The 13,651-nt window shown below is 46.5% G+C and overlaps 1 protein-coding gene across 1 annotated transcript in view; it reads left to right on the forward strand.

Moving 5' to 3' along the window:
* Window positions 1-13,651, forward strand: part of PPM1H (protein phosphatase, Mg2+/Mn2+ dependent 1H) — a 228,018-nt gene that overhangs the window by 183,751 nt on the left and 30,616 nt on the right. The window lies entirely within an intron of this gene.

Below are 13,651 nucleotides of genomic sequence, written 5' to 3' on the forward strand. Positions count from 1 at the left end.
AGTTTTATCCCTCTTCCTACTGCCCCAGGAATGTACACAGTCCTGTCAGGACTCTGATGCCCTCTCGCCTGCTAAGTGTCATGGTTAATGTCCTTCTGCCAGAGAGCACTGGATGTGACTTTGCAGCTGCTTCATTGTCAACCCAAGGATTCACTATTTAGTGGCACAAGATACTCTTCCCCTGACACTTTCCTTTCAGTGAATGAATATGCTATTGCTACAGAATTTATAGTCCATCTCAACTTTTTGAGATAAGAGAATAGAATCTTGATACTTGAGTCCCTGGATTCTTTCATCACAGTATGGAAGCTATAGCTTGTACTCAGTACAGAACCTCAGTGTCCCAAGGAGGAAAAATAGCAAGAGTTCATCAAAATATGCTCCACACCTGCCCTCAATCCACTTCACTTGCACACACAAAACTTAGTCTGATTTCCAGAACATTTTCTTGTCATCACTATCTGATACTTGGTTGTTGATGGTATTTAGAATTATAGGCTCTTAGGGCTGAAAGAGCCCCCAGGAGGTCGTCAAGTCTAGCCCCCTGCCCAAAGCAGGAACAATCCTAACTAAGTCATCCCCACGAGCACCTTGTCAAGCTGAGACTTAAAAGCCTCTAGGGATGCAGATTCTGCCACCTCTTTAGGTAACACATTCTAGTGCTCCACCACCCACCTAGGGAAATATGTTTTCCCTAATATCCAACGTAGACTTTCCCCACAGTAACTTGAGACCATTTAACATGATGCACTCTAGAGCAGGAAGTAGGGCATTTTCAGCTGATGTCCCAGGATGTTGGAGTAGCCTACTGGAGGTTTTTAGAGTGAGTCTGAGCCTGGTTGTCTACAGAGCTTCAGCTAAAACTCCTTTTTGTATAACCCTCCTTGCAATAACAAAATATACGGAATTAGTAAATAATACTGAACATTATATTTAACATGGTAAGCAAGGCCAGTCGAGCCTACAGGGCTGAAGAGTAGACTCCACTGTGAACACGTATGAGACTGAATTACCCTGGAGGATACTCTGAGAGTTCTGTACCTCACTCTAGCTTCAGCCAATGCTCAACATTTACCAACATTTGACCTAGTAGTTCAGACCTACATGCTATGATCCTGAGTACCCTCATAATGACTTTGGAGAGGGAAGGAGGGAGCATTTACATACTAAAATGTCGTGGTGCTGCCAAACTGCCAAGTGGTGACTAAAAAGCAATTGTACTCAGGCTTGAAAGACTCCTACAAAGAGATCCTGGACACTTAAGGCAAAGTGATCTATTGACAGCACCCATCATCCTTCCTCTCTCTTATTCTGGTCCTTTCTCTCTCCCCCCTGCCACAACGTGTGCCATTTCTTACTTTGGGGCCATCTCTGCTGTCCAGAGGCAAGAAATCAGCCCTTCTCCTCTTTGTTGTAATAGATTTGTTTTGTGCCAGTATATAGCTTCAGTTCTTCCTCCTCTTTCTGGCACTCCATGAACTGGCTCTCAGCAGGATCGACCTTACTAGTCATTGCAGCAACATTCACTTATGCAATATTAAGATCTTGCAGGCGTGTATCTTGCCTCTTGTAGGTTTCTCTACATCACATTTGAATTCCCAAATGTGATGCACACAACTAGTACTCTAGCTGAGTCTTAGACCCTGCAAGAGCCCAATCAAATGGTGGCAAAAGATGGGAAGGTTATACTCATCTTATGCAGTAACTGAGATTCTTTGAGAGAAGTGTCCTTGTGCGTGATCTGCTTCTGGTGCTGGTGTGTCCTTGCTGGGATGATGTGCCAACACCTGGAGTGGAGCATCCACAGGGACATCTTTCAAAGAACCTTGTTTCCATGGTGTTTTGACAGCTAAGGCTAGCAGAAATGTCAAGGGGCCAATAGCAGAAGATATAACTTATGAGCTCTAGGAGTCTTGAGAGACCCAGAAGAAATCAAATTCTGTGAGGAAAAACATAAACAAAAAAAGCACCGAACAATGCTCTTGTCTCAGATACTGTCTTTGTTGTCAGGAATTTGCAACACATCTTGCTGCACAAAGCTATGTTTAAAGCAAAGCCCTGTGCTGCCATTTGGGAAACTTGCTTTTGGAAGTAAATTTAATTGTAATAACGCTTGCAACTTCTACCACACTTGCTCATCAGTGGATCTTGAATAATTATATAAAGATGGGGAAACCTAATACCCATTTTACAGAGTCTGAGGCGTAGAGTAGTCAGTCACACAGTGAGTCAGAGAAACAGGGTCCTTTGCCAAAAGCTACTGCCTCCTTTCACGGACCAGGGAAGATCATGGCAGATTTGTTTCCAGTAGTAAAACAAAGCTCTGATAGGAGATTGGAACAGAAACACATCTGAAATCAGAGCCATGTAACTATCTGAGGAAGCAGTCTGAGTCTAAATCCAGAAGTGTTGATTTTTAAGTAACTTTTGAATGGAATCAAATTTTACTCTAATAGCTGTACCAGCCCATAAGAGGAGCAGACCTGTATCCAATTCTGACAATCAGCATTCTGTGAGCCAGCTGGTATGAGACAATTTGGAAGACTCTCACAGTTCTAGAAAACTGAACCATTTTTAAAGAACCAGAGAAGCACAAAGCAGACTTCCCAGGGCTAAGGATATCTCACTTTGTACTACATAGCTAAGTTTATAGTGAAATAATTATTTGACAAATCTTAATATGAAATTCTGGCATTACAATTCAATAGGAATCTTGTCTGTGCATCTCAGAGGTAAGATTTGGTCTTAAGATTCTTCAGACAATCTCCTTAGTTGGAAGTAGTATGCATCTGATAGCACAATTTGGCCCTTGTTACTTCACCTGACTGTTTGCCTGACTGAGAGTGAAGGTGGAGAACTGAAAAACCTTTCCTTATAAAAGGTGTTCAATGAGCCTTCCGAAGACTTCACAGTATGTAAAAGGAAACCACACAGTCTTTGATGGATACCAGTGTTTGGGAGAAAGTGTTAGAACTGTAGCGTTCAAGGAACAAATTAGTCAAATATTTGGGGTGGGACTGTTTTGATTAAGCAGAATCCAGGTGATTTCAGGACCAGCAGGTCACAGCTGACTAGAATGAAATTCTTTTAGGCTAAGGTTCAGGGAAAAAACAAAAAAAAAAATCAGTAAATGGTCTTACACAGTGCTTGGATTTCTCAGAAAGCATTTGAGAAAATGTTCTACCTTGTAGGTGAATATAAATGATGGAGCCATGGAGTAAGTGGAAAGTTGGCAAAGCATGCTGGAAATTGGCTAAAGGGCAGGAAACAAAAGGTAGCAGTAAAAAGCTAAAAAAGAGGTTAATTGGTGAGTGCTGCAGGGAATAGTGTTGGGATCAGCTTTTCATTATTTACATATAAATTACTTGGAGTATGGTATTGAAAGAGATTTCCATGTTTGCCAATGAAACTGTGCTGGATAATGCTGTGTGTTCCAGGAACAAATACAATTAGGAAAGGATTTAGTTTTCTGAAGTAGACATGCTGGTGGATTGTAACTGCAGCTGCAGCTAAGTGTAAAGTGTTTCCTCAGATGGTTTGAATTCTATTGGGCCAGGCTGGTTCAGGAGCATCTCAGGTGGCTGCAGGCTCATGAGTCAGTTTGCTATGAGTATTTTTCAAGCCAGATTAGATGCGGTTCTTTCACAAGCCTGCTATGGCCTTTTGGCAGTAAATACATGAGAACAGCCATACTGGCTCAGTGACTTATGGTCTATCTAGCCCAGTATCCTGCCTTCCAAGATACAGTGGCCAATACCAGGTGCCCCAGAGGAAAGAACAGAACAGGTTTGATCCATCTCCTGTTGCCTATTCCCAGCTTCTGGCATACAGAGGCTAGGGACACCATTCCTGCCCATCCTAGCCATTGATGGGCCAATCCTCATTAATGTATGTAGCTCTTTTTTGAACACTGTTATAGACTTGGCTTTCACAGCATCCTTGGGCAAAGTCTCTTAAATCTCTCCTCACCTGGACCCATTTCTATACCACTAATCATTTTTGTTGGTCTTTTCTGAACTTATTTTTTTCATTTCCAATATTTCTTTTTTGAGATCACCTCTGCACACAGTATTCAAGATGCAGACGTACCATGGATTCATATAGAGGTAATAAGGGACTTTATCTTATTAGTGGCCCTCTCCTTAATGATTGCCAACATTGTCAGCCTTTTTTGACTGTGGCTGCACACTGAGTAAATGTTTTCTGAGCGCTATCCACAGTAACTCGCAAGATCTCTTCCTGAAATAACCACTAATTTAGAACCCATCATTTTGTAGGTATAGTTGGGGTTATGTATGTATGGTATATAGTGGAGATGTAAACACAAACCTGACTCATCCTTGTTGTCACCGATCCATGGTTTGGTGCTGGAGTATTTCCCCAGCACACATTAAGAGCTTTGCTTAATAACAGAGTGCACAATCCATATCCAGATAGAGTGCATAACTGTGCTCTTGAGCACAGTGTGTCCACTGCTAAATCTTAGTCATAGTATTATTCATCTAGACCTGTGCTTCCCTGGGTGGCTGGCTGTACAGGAGTGGTGCTGCTGTTTTGTTGCTGGCTTTAAACATCCCTAGTTTTAGATAGGAGGTTATGGTATGGGCTGTCAAAGTAGCTGTCAAATTGTCCATCTTTGAAACACATCTGAAAGAGCTCTCAACTTGTCCATCTTTCCTGACTGTGGAAAGTGTATGGAGGGTTTCCTGAATGCATAAAGTGAGCAGGGGTAGTTGCAGGAGTGGAAGCTATACCAAGAATTTGTCTGGATGGGGAAAATGGCTTTTGTCCAGGTTGCTTGGTGATCTAGCCAGCCATCTACATCTGTGTGAGCTGGAGAGTTCTGTATCCACTTGAAGTGCATGCACATTTGAGATATTTGTGTCACAGTCATAATATTTAAATCCCATAGCTGCTGAATTGCCTGAGTTATTGAGGGAAGGGCAGCAATCGGGATAGTCCAGGGGTTTGAGAAAAATGGCTTATGAGATGGAGTTGATAAATGGCTCTCAGCCACATAAAATGTGTTTAATGCCATACATGTGCCACGTTAGACTGCTGGTGTCAAGCTATGCCTTTGTATAATTGCAAATAACTAATACAAGATGATAGTATTAAATATGAAAACTGGAACAACTCTGCTAACTGGAAATGCATATGGGCAAGCCAGCCAATCTCTGAAATACTGTGATTCTCTGAACAGCTTTACGTCAACTCATTTCTATTAGTGCTCCCTAGCCAACTGCAGATGCATTTCAGAAAACAAGGAAAACAGACATATTGTGGACACCCTTAAATACTTTACTTTGTAACAAGGTAACATCACTGGGGCGTGGCATAGGAAGTAATAAGAAAGGTAGGCTATCAACAATCTACAAAGGTCTGGAAAGTATATACAGGTGACTGTATTATTATAGTAAATAGACAACTGGGTGTGATGATCATTCTTTGCCTTAAAGAGACATATCTGAAAACTAATCTAATCTCCTTCCATAACTTCTGTTTGTCATTTTTCCTTGAACTGCACGCCAATAGTCCATCTAGTTCAGTATCCTGTCTTCCAAGTTATAATGACCAATGCAAGTTCTTTGTTCAGGGCACTGCCCATCCCCCTTAGCTACTATCCATCGTTAGGTGTCTGTCAGTATCCATCTCCTTGCCATCTCTTATCAGGATTGAACATGTCACGCCCTACTCTTTCCTCATAAGAAATAAGTCACTAGTTCCCAAACTAGTAATGTCCCCTTATCAAAATATTCACTTCTCAGTGAATATGCATTCTGGGCCCTTCACTTGCTGCATCAGCTATAGCTGTGACAGGATTTTACTGCCTTAAAGCAGCAGCCATAGGCTGCAACGTTGTTCCATGTAGGGAAGTAGCTCTCAAAGATATATGTGGAAGATATGCTATTGACTTTAATGTGAGCAAGATCTGGACCTCATGCTAGCAGAAGGAGATCTGATGCTCATAATTTGAACTTTCTTTATCTAGGTGAGTGAGATGGTGCAGATATGGATTTTAGAAAAGTCTGAAGGTTTAGATTCACTCAAGCTGTGTCTACACTAGCCCAAAACTTCGAAATGGCCATTTGCATGGCCATTTCGAAGTTCACTAATGAAGCGCTGAAATACATATTCAGCACCTCATTAGAATGCCAGCGTCCGTGGCACTTTGAAATTGACGTGGCTCCCCGCCACGCGGCTCGTCCAGACGGGGCTCCATTTCGAAAGGACCTTAGCAACTTCAAAATCCCCTTATTCCTAACAGCAGATAGGAATAAGGGGATTTCAAAGTTGTCGGGGTCGTTTCGAAATGGAGCCCCGTCTGGACGAGCCGTGCGGCCGTGAGCCACGTCAATTTCAAAGAGCCGCAGCTGCTGGCATTCTAATGAGGCACTGAATATGTATTGCAGCACTTCATTAGTAAACTTCGAAACGGCCATTTGCATGGCCATTTCAGAGTTTTGGGCTAGTGTTGACTCAGCCTCAGTGATTTAGATTCTGAGTGCTTCACTACTCAGTGGATAATATTTAACATGGAAGTATCTTACATTCTGTATAAAAGTAGCTGGCCTCTAGGAGTGCTGGTATTTTTGTGTGCTGACATGCATCTTGGCTAGTACGCTGGGAGCTGAGCTGATGACTTGAACAAACAAAAAGCACGAGTTGATACATTTTGCACTAATGATCCAAGGTTCTCGTGTTGTGGGCTGCAAACACTCACGTCCCCAGTAAATCAGCACAGAGGTGTACCTGTAACACATTGTCTCCCTAGGTTAAATTTGCTGCTGTGGAGTTCTGTTCCTTATGTAGGGAATGTGGCAGAAGGAATGCAGTGCTGCTGAAGGCTGGGAAGAATGAGTCTCCCAGAGGTCATCTGTATAAGAATGCAAAAGGTGTGCATGTGTGATACCTTTTTAGGCAAAGCCTAATGGATAGCAAGTAAGCCATGAGATTTGGTCTATTGTAAACATGTAGTTGTAAAATCACAATTTAAGCTGACACTTAATGCAGGAGTTGTGAGATCTCACCAATGCTCTGGGTTGTTGTGGGGGACAGGGCAGTTGCCTTAGCTGTGTAAGACATTGATTACACAGGGCTCCCTGGTTTAAAGCATTGTGAGAAAAAAGGGTAGGGGTACTGGTTGAGCCAGCTTGCTGAGCGCCTTGGCCCTGCCTATGTCTTGGCCATATAGCTATAAGCCTGGCTTGACTAACCCTCCCCACCTGTTAAAAGATAGAGCTGGATACTAGGGTGTTTGTGAAACCCCACACTAGAGATACCAAGAGCTGAAATCACAGAGTGGCAGCTGAGGCCACACAGAGCTGAAATCACTGGGTTCTGCCTTAGGGCAGTCCCAAGCAGTGGGGTTAGGACTGGCGGACAACAGCAGGACCAGCGGGTGGCCGGTAGGAGCGGCGGCGGTGGTAGATGACGGCGACTGGCGGGCGGCTGGTAGGAGCAGCGGTAGACAACGGCGGGCGGCCGGTAGGAGCGGCGGCAGACTTCAGCGACTGGCAGATGGCTGGTGACAGCAAGGGGAGGCTACAGACAAGTGGACAGCTAGTATTGCCCTGGTGATGTATCTGTGGGCTTTGAGTTTGGGACTGCACCGCAGAGGGTACACCCTGTAACTGTGTGTGTTTGGAAAAGGGCCAAGAGCCCCAGCAAGAGACTGGGTTCTACTGCATATGGGGATGGTATCTGGGTAAAAGGGGTTTTGTCTCTTCTGTGCTGAGATATACTGCATCTGTGGCTGTAACCTTGGGGTAGGTTACGGTCATTAAACAAGCCATTTCTATCTCAGACTCTGTGCTTGCGAGCGGGGGGGAGAACCGCCTTACAGGCACCCAGCACGGGGGTGAAATTGTCCCAGGCCACTGGGTGGGGGCTCGAGCCGGTTGGTTGTATCCTTGATAGGAAAACCCCACAAGAGTTGAACCCGGCCCTTCTGGCAGGCATCTGGCGTTAACAGAACGGTTACATAAGTGGGGGCTCGTCCGGGATGTCTTTTGCTGGGTAGTACCCCTCGCAAGCACACATTATATAATATAGATAACATTGTAAGAAGCAGTTGTTGCAGGATAAGTTAGAGTTTATACCATGGCTGGCCGTATGCTAGAAGAGTGGTGTGAGGAGTTGAGTATTGACCCTAGAAATTGTCTATTAGTTTTAGGGATACCTGAGGGTATGGAAGATGGCCCGATTGAGGCCCTTCTAACAAAAGCCATTGATTCTCTAACGAGGTGTCACATACGGGGGCGTAGACCTCAAGTAGACAACAAAGCACTTGTGGTGCTATGTGAATTGCCAGTAGCTGTGGACTCTTTGCAGATCCCAAGTGAGATAAAGAGTCCCACTGGCACTTTGAAAGTTGTGATCGCCAAGGCCTTTGCAACAGGCCCCACTTCACATGCTGTATTTGAGGAGAAGATGACAGCCTTTTTGGCACAGGAAGGAAAGACCATGGCTGACGTGTCAAGTCTACTGAGTGCTGAACCATCGGCCCCTGGCCCTTCTATGGATGTATGGGCCAAAGCTTTGGGACAAGCATTGGAGAAGGTCCTGCAACCTCATCATGAATCTAGTTCATACCGTAAGTTACGCTTATGTTCGGGTGGTGCGGTCCCAATACCGGGGGAAGAAGCGTTTGAGCCCTGGTTAGAACATACCACTGAAATGCTCCGAGAGTGGGCAGTACCTGAAGCTGAGAAGAGAAGGCGACTGATAGAGAGTCTCCGGGGTCCCGCGCTGGATGTCATTCGCACGTTGAAGCTGGGTAATCCGGAGGCTAGTGCAAATGACTGCTTAGAAGCTCTCAATCATGCCTTTGGGAGGACTGAAGATTCGGAGGAAGTTTATTGCAAATTCTTGAGCGCCAGACAACAGAGAGGCGAAAAGTTATCAACCTATGTTCAGAGGTTGGAGAAACTACTGCAGAGAGTTGTCTTGCATGGAGCCATCACAGCGGAGCAAATGGATCGAACTCGAGTGTCCCAAATTGTGAGGGAGCGCAAAACCAGCACCCAATCCTATTCCACCTTCAGTTAAGGGAACGACTGGCGGCCCCACCCAGCTATTCGCGATTGATTAAAGAGATCCGAGAAGAGGAAGAAAGGCAGGCCACCAGTGAGAGCGGGGACACTCAACCATCCAAGCATGGCAGCACGGCCCCCTCGCAACTCCCCAAAACATTGATGGTGAATGGTGGAGAGGAGCTTGCCCAAAGAGTGCAAGACCTGATGGTGCAGGTGGACGAACTGAGGGGTACTGTAGGTTCAGCCCGGGCACCAGGGAGTAGTGGACAGCTAGCAGCAGCGGTCCATAAGACTGAGCTCAGGACAGCTACTTCTGCAGGCCGGCCAAGTATAGGATCCTTCTTCTGCTACAACTGTGGTCAGGAAGGACACACTGCAGCAAGATGTCAAAATAAGGAAAATCCAACACTGGTGTAGCAAAAGCTGAGGGCCACCTGGGAAAAGTCGGGAAACGGCTACAGGGTCTGGGAAAGGAGCCGCCCACACCCTTGGGAAGCGAGGGGTCCCCTAGAAGAGACAGACCCACGGCTTTCCCACGAGGACTAATAGGACCTAGAGCAGAAGTCAATGTGAAAATAGAAGGGGTGGAATGTACAGCCGTCCTTGATACAGGGTCTCAAGTGACGATCATATTCCAGTCATTCTATCAACAAAGGCTTGGGCACCTGCCTATCCAGCCATTGGCAGGTCTCGGCCTGTGTGGACTCAGCCTGAATGAATACCCCTATGCGGGGTATATCATCGTGCACCTAGAGTTCCCAGAAGATGTGGCGGGGGTAAGAGAGGAGGTGGACACAGTTGCCTTAATATGCCCTGACCCCAAGGGGATCTCTGACGTGTCGGTGCTCATAGGGACCAACTCCAGTCTCTTTAAAGTACTGGCAGAATATTGCAGACGATGGGCCGGGGACCAATACCTGAGCACCCTGATGATTCATGCACTTTGTGCTGAAGCCTACAAAAAATTTGAGGATTCTAAACAGGAGTTGCCTGAACTACCAATGGGTACCCTGAGGTATGCGGGCACAACTCCCATAGTAGTGCCTGCAAGGACAGAGCAAGAGGTGCTCACTAGGAGTACCTGGCTAAAGAGCAGCGGAGGGACTCTAGCTATGGTAGAGCAACCAGCTGATGGAGGCCTTCCTGAAGGAGTGCTGGTTCCCAGTGGAGTTATAGCCTTACCCGCTGAAGCCCAGGAAGAGGTGACTATACTAATCGCTAATGAGACGAGTCGTGATATCATTGTAAAGCGAGGGCAAAAGATAGCAGACCTTTTTGAGCCCGATGCAGTGGTAAAGCCCCAGTGTGGTACTCCGGCCCCAACGATAGATCCAGAAAAATTCGACTTTGGAGATTCACCACTGTCTGAGGAATGGAAGACGCGGTTAAGGGAAAAGCTTTGCAAGAGAACAAAGGTATTCTCACTGCATGAGTGGGATGTGGGATGTGCAAAAGGGGTTGAACATAACATCAGGCTGCATGATTCTCGACCCTTCCGGGAGAGATCTAGGAAGATCGCCCTTTCTGAGATGGAAGATGTGCAACAGCATCTTCAAGAGCTGGCAGAGGATGGCATCATTACAGAGTCCCGCAGCCCATATGCTTCACCCATTGTTGTGGTCCGTAAAAAGAATGGAAAAATCCGGATGTGTATTGATTACCGCACCTTAAACAGCCATATGGTGACTGACCAGTACACTATGCCTCGGATCCAAGATGCCTTAGACTGCCTGCTAGGAAGCCAGTGGTTCTCAGTTTTAGACCTTCGAAGTGGATACTATCAGATTCCTTTGGGGAAAGAAGATAAAGAGAAGACAGCCTTCATCTTCCCATTAGGGTTCTACCAGTTCGAACGCATGCCGCAAGGGATTTCCGGGGCACCAGCCACATTCCAGCGTCTTATGGAGAAAGTTGTAGGAGACATGAACCTACTGCAAGTCTTGGTTTACTTGGATGACCTGATCGTATTTGGAAGAACATTGGAGGAGCATGAAGAAAGACTTCTTAAGGTCCTCGACCAGTTGGAGGCCTATGGGTTGAAACTTTCTATTGACAAATGCCAGTTTTGTAGAACATCGGTGAAGTATGTGGGTCACATTGTGTCCCAGGGAGGTGTGAGTACTGATCCAGACAAAATAGAGGCACTGGTCACATGGCCACGTCCCAACAATTACCGAGAGCTTAAAACCTTTCTTGGATTTAGTGGATATTACCGTAGATTTGTGGAACATTATGCGTCCATTATCAAGCCTTTGAATGATCTCACTCGTGGATACCCGCTCAACAAGAGCAAGGCTAAGACCAAGGGTAAGGGCGGGCCCTCAAGACTGCCAGGGCAGAAGTGCCGTGGCCCTCTAGAGCCTTTTGGATCACAATGGGATGAGAGGTGTGAGAGAGCTTTCCGAGAGATCATTAACTGCCTAACTCATGCTCCAGTCCTCGTGTTTGCTGACCCAAACAAACCCTTTATCTTGCATACGGATGCCAGTTTGGAAGGGTTAGGGGCGGTGTTATACCAAGACATGGATGGCAAACATAGGCCTGTGGCCTTTGCTAGCCGAGGACTGTCTGACAGTGAGACCCGTTACCCGATCCACAAGCTGGAGTTCTTGGCCTTGAAGTGGGCCATCACTGAGAAGTTTCGTGACTACCTATATGGTGCTAAGTTCCAAGTATGGACAGACAACATCCATTGACATATGTATTGACAAGTGCTAAGCTGGATCCCACTGGGCAGAGATAGGTGGATGCCGTGGCCAGCTACGAGTTCAGCCTACAGTACCGATTGGGCAGAAGCAACATTGACGCCGATGCATTGTCACGACACCCACAGCCACCAGAGATTGCTGAGATTCCTCTAGATGGAGTAAGAGCCATTTGCAATGGAAGTTATCACAAGCCCCAGGCCCCTGAGAGTTGCATTGCTGAAACTCTAGGTTTACCACCCGAGAGTGTGCCGTCGGCCTCTGTGAACTATATTGCGTTGGATCAATCGCCATTGCCTAGGCTCAATGCAGCGGACTGGCAAAAAGCCCAGTTGCAAGATGCCGACATCCGTGACACCCTACTCGCAAAAAGAGAGGGGCAAGACCCTCGAACCATTGTTCCCTCCACTCCGGGAAGTAAAATACTACTAAGGGAGTGGAACAAACCTGAGACTGATACAAGGCGTGCTGCACCGGGTCACCGTAGATCCATTGCAAAATCGACGAACACAACTGGTACTACCGACCGAGTACAGGGTTCTGGCCATGAGGGCTCTGCATGATGATTTCGGACATTTGGGTATGGAAAGAACACTTGAGCTTCTCCGTAATAGGTTCTATTGGCCCCGGATGGCTGAGGATGTATGCAGGAAATGTGAGACTTGTGCTCGATGTGTTCAATGTAAAACTCTGCCCACTAGAGCAGCCTATCTGCAGAGCATCATGACCAGCAAACCCTTGGAACTGGTATGCATTGACTTCTTGTCTCTGGAGCTGGATAGGAAGAATATTGGAAACATCTTAGTGGTAACTGATCACTTTACCCAATACGCTCAGGCCTACCCCACACGGGACCAGAGAGCCACCACTGTGGCACGGGTATTGTGGGAAAAGTACTTCTCAGTGTTTGGACTCCCAACTCGGATACACTCTGACCAAGGGCGAGACTTTGAAAGTCAACTCTTAAAGGAGGTGCTAAGAGTGGCAGGAATAAAGAAATCCAGGACAACCCCTTACCACCCGCAAGGGGACCCTCAGCCAGAATGGTTTAACCGAACCTTATTGGATATGCTGGGGACATTGCGCCCGGAGCAGAAAGCGGCCTGGAGTCAGCATGTTGCTTTTTTGGTGCATGCCTACAATGCCACAAAGAATGATGCTACGGGAACCACCCCGTATTTGCTAATGTTTGGACGAGAGCCCAGACTACCAATAGACTTGTGTTTCGGGGTGTCAGGGGATGGGGAACGCTATGAGACACATTTGCAGTATGTTTCCCGACTAAAGGAAAAGCTGCGGGATGCCTACCGTTTGGCTACGGCAGCTGCCCGCAGGAACACAGATCGTAACAAACACCGGTATGATGCAAGAGTGCGCCCTCAGGAGCTCCAACCTGGGGACCGAGTTCTCCTGCGGAATCTAGGGGTTGCTGGTAAACACAAGATTGCCGATAGATGGAAGGCAACACCCTACCTGGTGGTGGAAAGACTTAAGGACCTATCTGTTTACAAGATTAAACCTGAGAGCGGATCAGGGCCAATGAAGACCGTACATAGGAACCTCCTACTGCCTGTGGGAGAGTTGGTTGGTGCATCTGCAGAGATGGACTATGACATACGACCAGGTGCAAGGTCACATCCATTACCCAACACAGGCAGTGGGTGCAGTGGAGATGATCTTCCCTTATACAGCACCTTCGAGAGTGATTCTGAAGAGAATGAGATTCCCATGGAACACCCTAGAGTGGGAACCAGATCCCAGAGTCTATTGCAGGAACCTGGGGAAAGGGCAACACCTTTGGCACTGAATCCCAGATCAGAAGTGTTTAGGCCCCGGCCTGGGGACCCTCCTTCCACAACAAGACTAGTCTGGGATGATGAACCTGCCCCAACTGCCGACAGTTTGGAG

Source organism: Carettochelys insculpta, chromosome 1 (genome assembly GCF_033958435.1).
Source record: "Carettochelys insculpta isolate YL-2023 chromosome 1, ASM3395843v1, whole genome shotgun sequence".
In the NCBI taxonomy this organism is placed as follows: Eukaryota; Metazoa; Chordata; order Testudines; family Carettochelyidae; genus Carettochelys; species Carettochelys insculpta.